General features: G+C 36.2%; 1 protein-coding gene and 1 long non-coding RNA gene across 4 annotated transcripts in view; one reads left to right on the forward strand and one right to left on the reverse strand.

Annotated features, from left to right (window-relative positions):
* The window catches only part of LOC106877345 (sodium-dependent noradrenaline transporter), a 179,796-nt gene that overhangs the window by 109,818 nt on the left and 59,978 nt on the right, over window positions 1-10,000 (reverse strand). The gene's annotated exons all lie outside the window — the stretch shown is intronic.
* The window catches only part of LOC149133982 (uncharacterized), a 126,108-nt gene continuing 116,794 nt past the window's right edge, over window positions 687-10,000 (forward strand). For both annotated transcript variants that reach the window (XR_016243028.1, XR_016243029.1), the window contains exon 1: window positions 687-1,342. This is a non-coding gene — a long non-coding RNA (uncharacterized LOC149133982). The remainder of the gene's footprint in view (window positions 1,343-10,000) is intronic.

Here is a 10,000-nt window from a genome sequence, read left to right on the forward strand (position 1 = left end):
AAGCTTACATTTACAATACAGCATAGCTCTAAGTCGTAACCTTAAAACGTAAGTAAACACAGCTATTAACATACAAATGCATACCCTCTCAAATTAGCCAAATACATGGGAGATGATAGAAATACACAAATCTCTTGAAATTATTCTGTTCATATTCTAGAGAATTTGAAGCAGACGTAATTCTAAGAAATTAAGAGACAGACGGGTCTGAAGAAGCAGACCTGAAGGCATGATGAGGTTGCGAATGGCAACGAAAGGACTTTGATATGACTGATTGATTGGCTAAACAATTAATCAGACAATTGATTAGTTAAGTGTCTAAATGGTTAACTAACTGACTAATAATGGTTTCAAATTTTGGCACGAGGCCAGCAAGTTCAGAGGAGGGGGCTAAGCCAATTACATCGACTCTAGAACACAAAAGTGGAGGAAAAATAAAATCGAACGAAAAGAATGGTAATGATAAATCAAAAGGTGGAATGACGTCTACTCGAACCCCACACTCCAGTTAACGTCATTGAACGTTTTCAGAAAGAAAAAAAATTTTTTTGACACGTGTTATTTTATTTTTGGCTCTTTCTCTTTGTGGTAAATATTTTTTCTAACTGTATTTGCTTGAAAAAACATACTTTTCTTTATATTAAGCATTTCATTATAATTACTTTTACGATGTGCCTAAATGAAAACCATCGCTATAGATCAGCATTTCTCAACTTTTTTCGTGATTTGGCTTCCCTTGGACATTGAAAAAATTTATTTCGGCTCCCCTGTGTTGATGAAAAATTTAATCCAGCTTCCCATGTATCTGAAATAGACCGGCCGGCCCATGACAAATCTGACAAAAGGGGGAACCCGCAGAACTACCAACTCACGAAATGCATCTGAAAGTTGGCGCGCCAATCATGCTGTAAGGAATTTAGATGCTCCAATAATGTGCAATGGTACGCGGATGATTATCAAAAAATTGTGCTCCCGAGTTCTGTAGGCAACAATCTTGAATGAACCGGCCGCTGGCTAAGACATACTTATAACTCTCATGTCCCTTACCCACACCGATACGACCTACAAGTTTAAACAGATGCAATTTCCAATCAAACTCTGCTTTCCCATGACAATCAACAAGGCGCAGGGACAATCAGTGCAAGCGGGTGGTTTGAATCTGACAGAGCAAGTATTCTCACACGCACAACTGTACGTTGGCTGTCCCCATGGTCTTTCTATTTGTGCACCCGAGGGAAGGACGAAGAATGTTGTCTACCAAGAGGCACTCCAATGATAACAACGGCAACTTCAACTGCTCCAATTTCAACTCCGCAATTTTTTCATCGTCCTGCCAGCCCACGTAAGTCCAGTCTTGCTTTGCTCTCGTTACTAACTCACCATGGCATTCTTTTTTTTTCTACCAAGATCCGTCGCCCAAACACCACTTCGTATCCACTTCTTCCTCTTTTTTATGTCTTCGTTTCTCTCTTCGCGTCGTTTTCTGACCGGGTGAAACCGGGCTTAGCTGCTAGTAATAATAATAAATAAGTGAAGCAGAACTAGTGTATGTGTTTATTATTGGCATACTTCAGTAACACTTTTTACATTCCGCTCAATCTCTCACACTAATAATATATATCAATTATCCTTCATATTAAAATGCGTGGATGGATAATTTGACACAGTAACGACAATAGTGGCGATAGCGATGAAAAGAAAACTACTCTATTTAAGAAGTGTCTACATAAGGCTCCTCAAATTACGACTCGTATATTTTATTGTCTAATAATTATTTAAATGTGTATCTTTGGAAACAGATATGACTCTATTATTCTTTTACTGGTCTCAGTTACTGAACTGACTGAGGACAAACACAAAGGTATGCACACACACACACACACACACACACACACACATACACACACATACATACATACATAATACATATATATAAAATTAATCAAAGGTCATACTAAGTATGTCTGCCTGCTAGAAATAACAGTCAAAGCTCTTATTTAGATCGCCATAATTACACTAATGATAACTACAGAAATCAACCGAAAGAAGATTAGATTAATAAGATCTCTTAACGTACATTTAAGTATAAGGACTTGCGTGGACCGGTTTCTGTACTGTATTTTTCGCGAATTATTTGCCCTGTATAAAGAGTGTGTGTGTGTGTGTGTGTGTGTGTGTGTGTGTGTGTGTGTGTGTGTGTGTGTGTGTGAGAGAGAGAGTGTGTGTGCGCGCGCGCGCGACGAGAGCCCACACAGTTTCCGTCAACCAAATTCACTCAACCCTTGCCCAAGTTGCCGCGCCGTGTCGCTGAACACAAAACCACGTGGTTGCGAAGCGGACTTTCTAACCATACCACCATGCCTGCGCTTGTGTGTGTGTGTGTGTGTGTGTGTGTGTGTGTGTGTGTGTGTGTGTGTGTGTGTGTGTGTGTGTGTGTGTGTGTGAGAGAGAGAGTGTGTGTGCGCGCGCGCGCGACGAGAGCCCACACAGTTTCCGTCAACCAAATTCACTCAACCCTTGCCCAAGTTGCCGCGCCGTGTCGCTGAACACAAAACCACGTGGTTGCGAAGCGGACTTTCTAACCATACCACCATGCCTGCGCTTGTGTGTGTGTGTGTGTGTTTGTGTGTGTAATACATAATATATATATGCATATATACGCAGATATCAGTATGTAAACGTGCTCTGATATAGGCTCATATATATGTATGCGTATATTTGCGCACTTATCTAATTTATGCATAAGCAAATTGTTTTTACAAAAAATAAACGAAATTATCGCCGGATGCAACGACGAGAATGGAGGAAAAGAAACAAACGTTGAAATTTTCATTTTTATTTTTTTTCCTCTAATTTGTATTTTCGGATTTTAAAACATAGAAATCCAAAGAAATTTCTGAAAACAATCAACAAAAAGAAAAACAAATTACTGAAGTGAAGTGGTGGGTGTTTATTCTGTAAATCTGACTATTTTCGTACATGCAAGACAGCAGTAACACAATATATCTTTTCTTTTTCAAAGCCGTAGAAAAGTATTTGAAGGATTTGAACGGCTAATTTCAATCACATCGAACGATTACATAGAGGTTTCTTTATTTAATCCTTATTTCCAACAAACAAACCCATATCATCACCAAAACGCTGTCCTTAAGTCGGACATGAAACGTTTTGGCGCAGCGGTTTTGACACCACTTATTTTGTATCGCTGAATCGACGCTTACTTGACATTAGAAATTTGATATCTCCCTCTTCCCTCCCTCTCTCTGTTCATCTGTGTGAGCATCTACTTAGTATGTACGTATTATGTGCCCCTTTCTCTCTCACACTCTCAATCTCTCTAAGCTAATCTCATGCTGTACGCCAGTGATGTCATTACAGTCGGTATTCCTGCACAGGAAAAGAAGATTCAGAAGTCAAATTCGCTGGAGAAATCATCGACGATAAAGAATCAAGATCAGAAATCTTAGCAAGGCCCTTGCCAACAATGTACTAATCAAACTCAGGACAATATGGAGACGTAGAAACACTTTCATGAACAGTAAGCTCAGATTCCTACGTGTATAGGCACTTTCTCTTGTACTCATACTAGACAAGGACACGCAGTACAGAGTTACGAAGATACAGGCAGAAAAATTGAGATACTGCCGCATCATCTTAGGCATCTCATACTTGAATTGTTTCAGAAATTAGCAGTTAAGTGAAACCGTCAGGTATGATATTGATCACGACGAAGACTTTCTAACAAAAGTAAAAGTAAAGAAAACTGAGAAAGTATTACCATGTAACAAGATCCAGTAGCCTCGTAAAAGGAAAATCTTCTAGGAATTGTGGAGTATAAATGGAGTGGTGGGCAAAGAAAAAGCTGGTTGAACAACGCCAAAAAAAATAGACAGACAAATTAAAATGAATGCAAATTAAAATGTGTTAAAATTATTACAATTATATTCGATATCTTCTCCAGATACGAATACGTTTGTGGTATTGACACGTTCTAAGAAATATGTTCTAACATAAGAATGTATTGTTCTTATTGGGCTGAAAAAAAGCAGACTTGGTGTTCGTCGGTCGACATCGAGAAAGAATGCAGAAAAGCGCACGTCCTGTGGTTCATTCACATCCTGATGTGTTTTCATACATGTTGTCTATGAGGAAAATTTTCTCCCAGGATTTATTTCCGCAGCGAATGGTCTTCACACATTCGAGTGCACTCGGACGTATTAAGTATGACTTTACGCGAATATAATTTATTCAACGCTGCTTCATGCGATGTTAGAGATAGATAGATAGATAGATAGATAGATAGATAGATAGATAGATAGATAGATAGATAGATAGATAGACAGACAGACAGACAGACAGACAGACAGACAGGTAGGTAGGTTGATAGATAGATAGATAAATAGATAGGTAGGTAGGTAGGTAGGTTGATAGATAGATAGATAAATAGATAGGTAGGTAGGTAGTTCGATAGATAGACAGGTAGGTAGGTAGATGATAGATAGATAAATAGATAGGGAGGCAAGTAGGTAGGTTGATCGATGTAGGTAGGTAGGTAGGTAGGTAGGTAGACGGACAGATACATACATACATACATACATACATACACACACACTCACATATACGCAAGCTCACACATGTACATAATTTGTTTATGAAAATAACTCCAGCCCTGGTAACAGAAATCAACGCTTTAAGGAAGATTATTTATCATATAAGATAAAAGTATTTACGTGTGTGTGTGTGTGTGTGTGTGTGTGTGTGTGTGTGTGTGTGTGTGTGTGTGTGTGTGTGTGTGTGTACCACGGCACAAGCTGTTCGAGGTGGTTTTTTAATACCTTCAAGAATATCTTAGATTTTAATTTTCTTCATCTTGAAATGTGAGAATTTTGATTCCTATTCCAGAAAATTCCAAATGTATGTCTGAGTAAAGGGATGTAGGTATGAATGTGTGCGCCGATCTGTAAATGAATGATACTTTGCATACGTGTGTTCACACACACACACACACACACACACACACACACACACACACACACACACACACACACACACACACACACACACACACACACACACACACACACACACATGTTCGTAGTAAAGCAAGGCTTTTAACGTTAATATATATTGATACATATTTCCATTTTCTCTATCAAGGAATATGGTTCCTGAAACTAATGTGCAGCTACATAAAATCCTATGATGAAGAGATCCAATACTCTACGTCTGTTCGTTTATGATTCCACTATCAGAATTTATGATTTTGGTATGGATCGGGACATTTTATATCCGTTAAGCTCAAAATGACGATATTTTCATCGCATTAATTTTCAAACTCGCTTCTCTTCTTTTCTCTCTCTCTGTTGCTTATCAGAAAAGACATTAGTCTTGCTTTAAGAAATCCTCTTCATACTTAAAGAATGTTTCAAGAAATCATTTTCAAATATAATGTATCTGTTTTATATTTCTTTTAAAATAATCTGTAAAAGAGAGAATAAAATTTTCTATGCATCTTTCAGACAAAAGAGTTAAAGCCACAATGTTATTTATATAATGGCCTTTTAACCGCCGTCATACAATGGCATATATATATATATATATATATATACATATATATATATATATATATATATATATATATATATATATATATATATATATATATATATATATATATATTGGCATATATATATATATATATATATATATATATGTATGTATTATGGCTCATATTTATGCATGATTTTATATATGATAGGGTGCATGCGTTTAAAGACAGAATCAGAGTGGTCAGTACGAAATACGTATGGATAAGTTAAATATTCAATGATGATTGTACTTTATATGGTCCCTGTTAATATTAATATGAATTAGTACTCAAACGATCGTTAGGTGAACACTTTCAACCACTCAAATCAAATACAAAGAGATAATTAGTTTCCACACGAGTACAGGTTAAAGGGGTGAAGTTAAAATGGCACTTAGAGTTTTTAAGAAGATTTATTTAGACTAACTTAACCGGTTTCTCAATGTCATGATCTTGAAAAGTTTTGTGAGGTGGATGGATGTAGATCTATGCTGCAATTACTAGTCTCTGACTGGAATTTGAAAATTCGGTGTCTTTTATGGAAAGATTATCGCCAAGGTTGCTATCAGTAAAGATAAAGTTTGATTGAGTGCAGATGGTCATGAGATTAGGCTTAGAATTTCATGCATTACTCGCGACGTCCGTGCATTAGGATTATGTGATCGTATGAATGGTAACTGCACCAAAGGTTCAGCATGTGTTAGTCCAGTGAATGTGTCACGTGATATTATGAACAATAATTGCGCGTGACCTCCATGTATTAAATTAATGGAAAAGTATGGGCGATAATTGCGCCAAAAGTCAGGTCTGTTAATACAATGAATGTGGTAATATAAACAACAATTAAAGATTTGTGATTGTTAAAATAGCTATAAACAGTGAAACAGACTGTTTCTTGTCTGCGCGTGACAGTAAGTTACACATCTCTATGTTGACAGCAAATTATGTATCTATGTGTATGTGTATATACGATCGTCTGTGTTTGTATGTAAGAGAAGAACAACAATAATGTTATAGCTTGAGAATTTAATTTCATGGTTGTGTCTTCGTGTATTTTTCCAATATGTTGTTATAACTTATTAAGCCGTGGTTTGTATTAATTTTTTTTCCTTAGTTTGTTTATTGGCCGTGTCAGAATAAAGGCAAAGTAAAGTTTTCGAATTTGCTTATTGCGCAGAAGTTCACTAGACGCACGAATTTGTCTAGTGCTGGTATCTCTTATTTGTTGACGATGACTAATCAATCCGTTTCTCAATATAAGATTCGTTCGATCAATCAGTTTCTCAAGACAATTTTTTACTCTTTGCCAATATAATTTTCATTACATCCATTACAAACAGATGAATCTATTTTTAAAGTTAATATTTAAAGTTAATATTTATCTGATGTGTTTTCAATAAAGTCGAAAGTCCACAATTTTTATATTGTCACATTTTTTGATACATATATGTATATATCAGCAGAAGATCATGTATGGGTATGTTAATAGAAAGCTACGGGATGACATTATTATTATTATTATTATTATTATTATTATTATTATTATTATTATTATTATTATTAAGTCGGTGAGCTGACAGAATCGTTAGCATGTTGGACGAAATGCTTGCGGTATTTCGCCCGTCGCTACGTTCTGAGTTTCATATTCCGCCGATGTCGACTTTACCTTTCATCCTTTCTGGGTCGATAAATTAAGTACCAGTGAAACACTGGGGTCGATGCAATCGACCAGTTACCTTCCTCTAAAAGTTCAAGCCTTGTGCCTTTAGTACGAAGGATTATTATTATTATTATTATCATTATTATTATAATCATCATTATTATTATTATTATCATCATTATTATTATTATTATTATTATTATTATTATTATTATTATTATTATTATCATCATCATCATTATTATTATTATTATTATTATTATCATTATTATTTTATGTTTGACTTTTGCTTTGCATTTGTACAAGTTGGATCCAAGTCTCAACCCAGAAACCTCAAGAGACAACAAGTTAGAAGTTCATGTAGGCGTTATGCCTAGGGTACCATATATTTGGATTTGTACATAGTTATCATTATTATTATTATCATTATTATTATCATCATCATCATTATTATTATTATTAGAGCATATTTCTTTATTGCTGCATCTCATTTTCTAATCTGTTATTATTCCCTTTATTTCTCCCCCACTTCATAACCCTCTCCAACCGCTTCTTTTTCTCACCTTCTCCCACTCTTTTCCCTATCCCCTCTCTCATTCACTCACCGTTTTCCCGCCACTCTTCAGCAAATATAACTCCAAAATGGTGGCGTTGCGCAAATATGTTATGTCAACTGTCACCTATAATGGGAGAAGGTCATAATTCCAGATAGTTATTACAATACGTTTACAATGCATTCGCTATTAGATTTCCCTGTCACAACTACTGCCACTGCATCTCTTTCGAATCTCCTCAAAGCAACAATAGCGTTAACAAGGAAGCACAGAGTAAACATGAAAAATCAAATGTGGGAGAAGAACAGAACAAAAGTCTCAGTTTCATGAATGCAATATATGTGTGTGTCTGTGTGTCACTATGTGTGTGTGTGTGCGCGTGTGTATGTAAGTGTGCGTGCATATATATATGTGTGCATTATATGGTTGTTTATATATTTGTATGTATTTATGTATATATATATATATATATATATATATATATATATATATATATATATATCTGTGTGTGTGTGTGTGTATGTGTATGTGTGAGCATGTTGTGTATAAGTATTATGCATATATACACATATAGTACACATATGTATTAGTATATCCATATACACACATAGACATATGTATTACATGTGTGTGAATTTATACATTAATTCACATATGTATATAACACTGTATGTTTAAACACATATATATATATATATATATATATACACACATATATTTGTGTGGGGGTATACGCATATACATATGCATGTATACATATACATAAAATGCAGACACGTGCATGCACACATCTTTACACATATATACATACACACTATGTACATGCACATGCAAGCACTTATATATTCATACATACAAATAAACATTTATATACACATATGAGTATGTATTTATATACATACACACACATGCGCGCGAACTCTGTCTCTGTCTGTCCGTCTGTCTGTCTGTCTGTCTGTCTGTCTGTCCGTCTGTCTGTCTGTCTGTCTCTGTCTCTCTCTCTCATACACACACACACACACACATACACACACATACACACACATAAGAGAAGCAGAGAGGCAGAGAAAAAGAGTGAGAGAGATGGGGCGGGCAAAGAGAAAGAGAAACAAGCATATTAAATTTCAAATAAATCGAAAAATGAAAACCGCTTCATGACAATAAGATGAACTGTGAATGCTGAAGACAGCGTGAGATAAGCTCTAATGTGAGCGAATGTAAAATCATGAGCACACATCGAATCAGAAGAATATTTTTTAGTTAAAGACATGGGTACGTAGGCGTAACTGTGTGTGTGGTTAAGGAAGTTTGCTTCCCAACCACATGGTTCCGGCTTCAGTGCCACTATGTTGCACCTTGAGCAAGTATCTTCTACTGAAGCCCTAGACTGAGCAAAACCTTGTGAGTAAATCTAGTGAACGGAAAAATGAAAAGGCCCATTATATATATGATGGGCCTTTTCATTTTCCGTTCACTAGATTCACTCACAAGGTCTTGGTCAGTCCGCATTAAAACCGCATTATTTATGGGATGACCCAATACATACATAATATATCTATATATATTATGTATGTATTGGGTCATCCCATAAGTAATGCGGTTTTTTGAATTGCATGGACTAAAAGTCGGGGATGGGGACGGGATAAACTACCTACATCAACTTGTAGTAATTTTACCTTGTACTTCGATTTAAAAAATTATTTTTTCAAAACTATAATGGAAGTGGCAAAGGAGCATATTCGACATATTTTGCTTTATGAGTTCAATAAAGGCCACAACGCAACGGAAAGTGTGAGGAATATTAATGCAGTATATGGCGACCGGACATTAAGCGTAAGTCAGTGTCAACGGCGGTTCCAGAAATTCCGAGCCGGAAACTACAGCCTAGAAAACGAGCCTCGTCCTGGAAGTTATGTAGAGCTCGACGAAAACGTCCTGCAAACCCTGGTGGAACAAAATCCCATCGTAACTGTTAAGGAACGAGCAGAGAAGCTTGGATTTCGTCATTCAAGTCAGCACTAGAAGATAAACGACCATCTTTGCTTTCATGACGGAAAGTGTTCATCTATCAGGGTAATACTCGGCCACATACAGCGAGGATGACATTCCAAAGGCTGGAGTAGTTTAAATGGCAAACAATGCTCCACCCACCATATTCGCCGGACATTGCTCCATTTGGTTATTATTTCTTCCGCAGTC

The sequence above is a fragment of the Octopus bimaculoides genome, chromosome 9 (genome assembly GCF_046866305.1).
Source record: "Octopus bimaculoides isolate indiv1 chromosome 9, ASM4686630v1, whole genome shotgun sequence".
In the NCBI taxonomy this organism is placed as follows: Eukaryota; Metazoa; Mollusca; class Cephalopoda; order Octopoda; family Octopodidae; genus Octopus; species Octopus bimaculoides.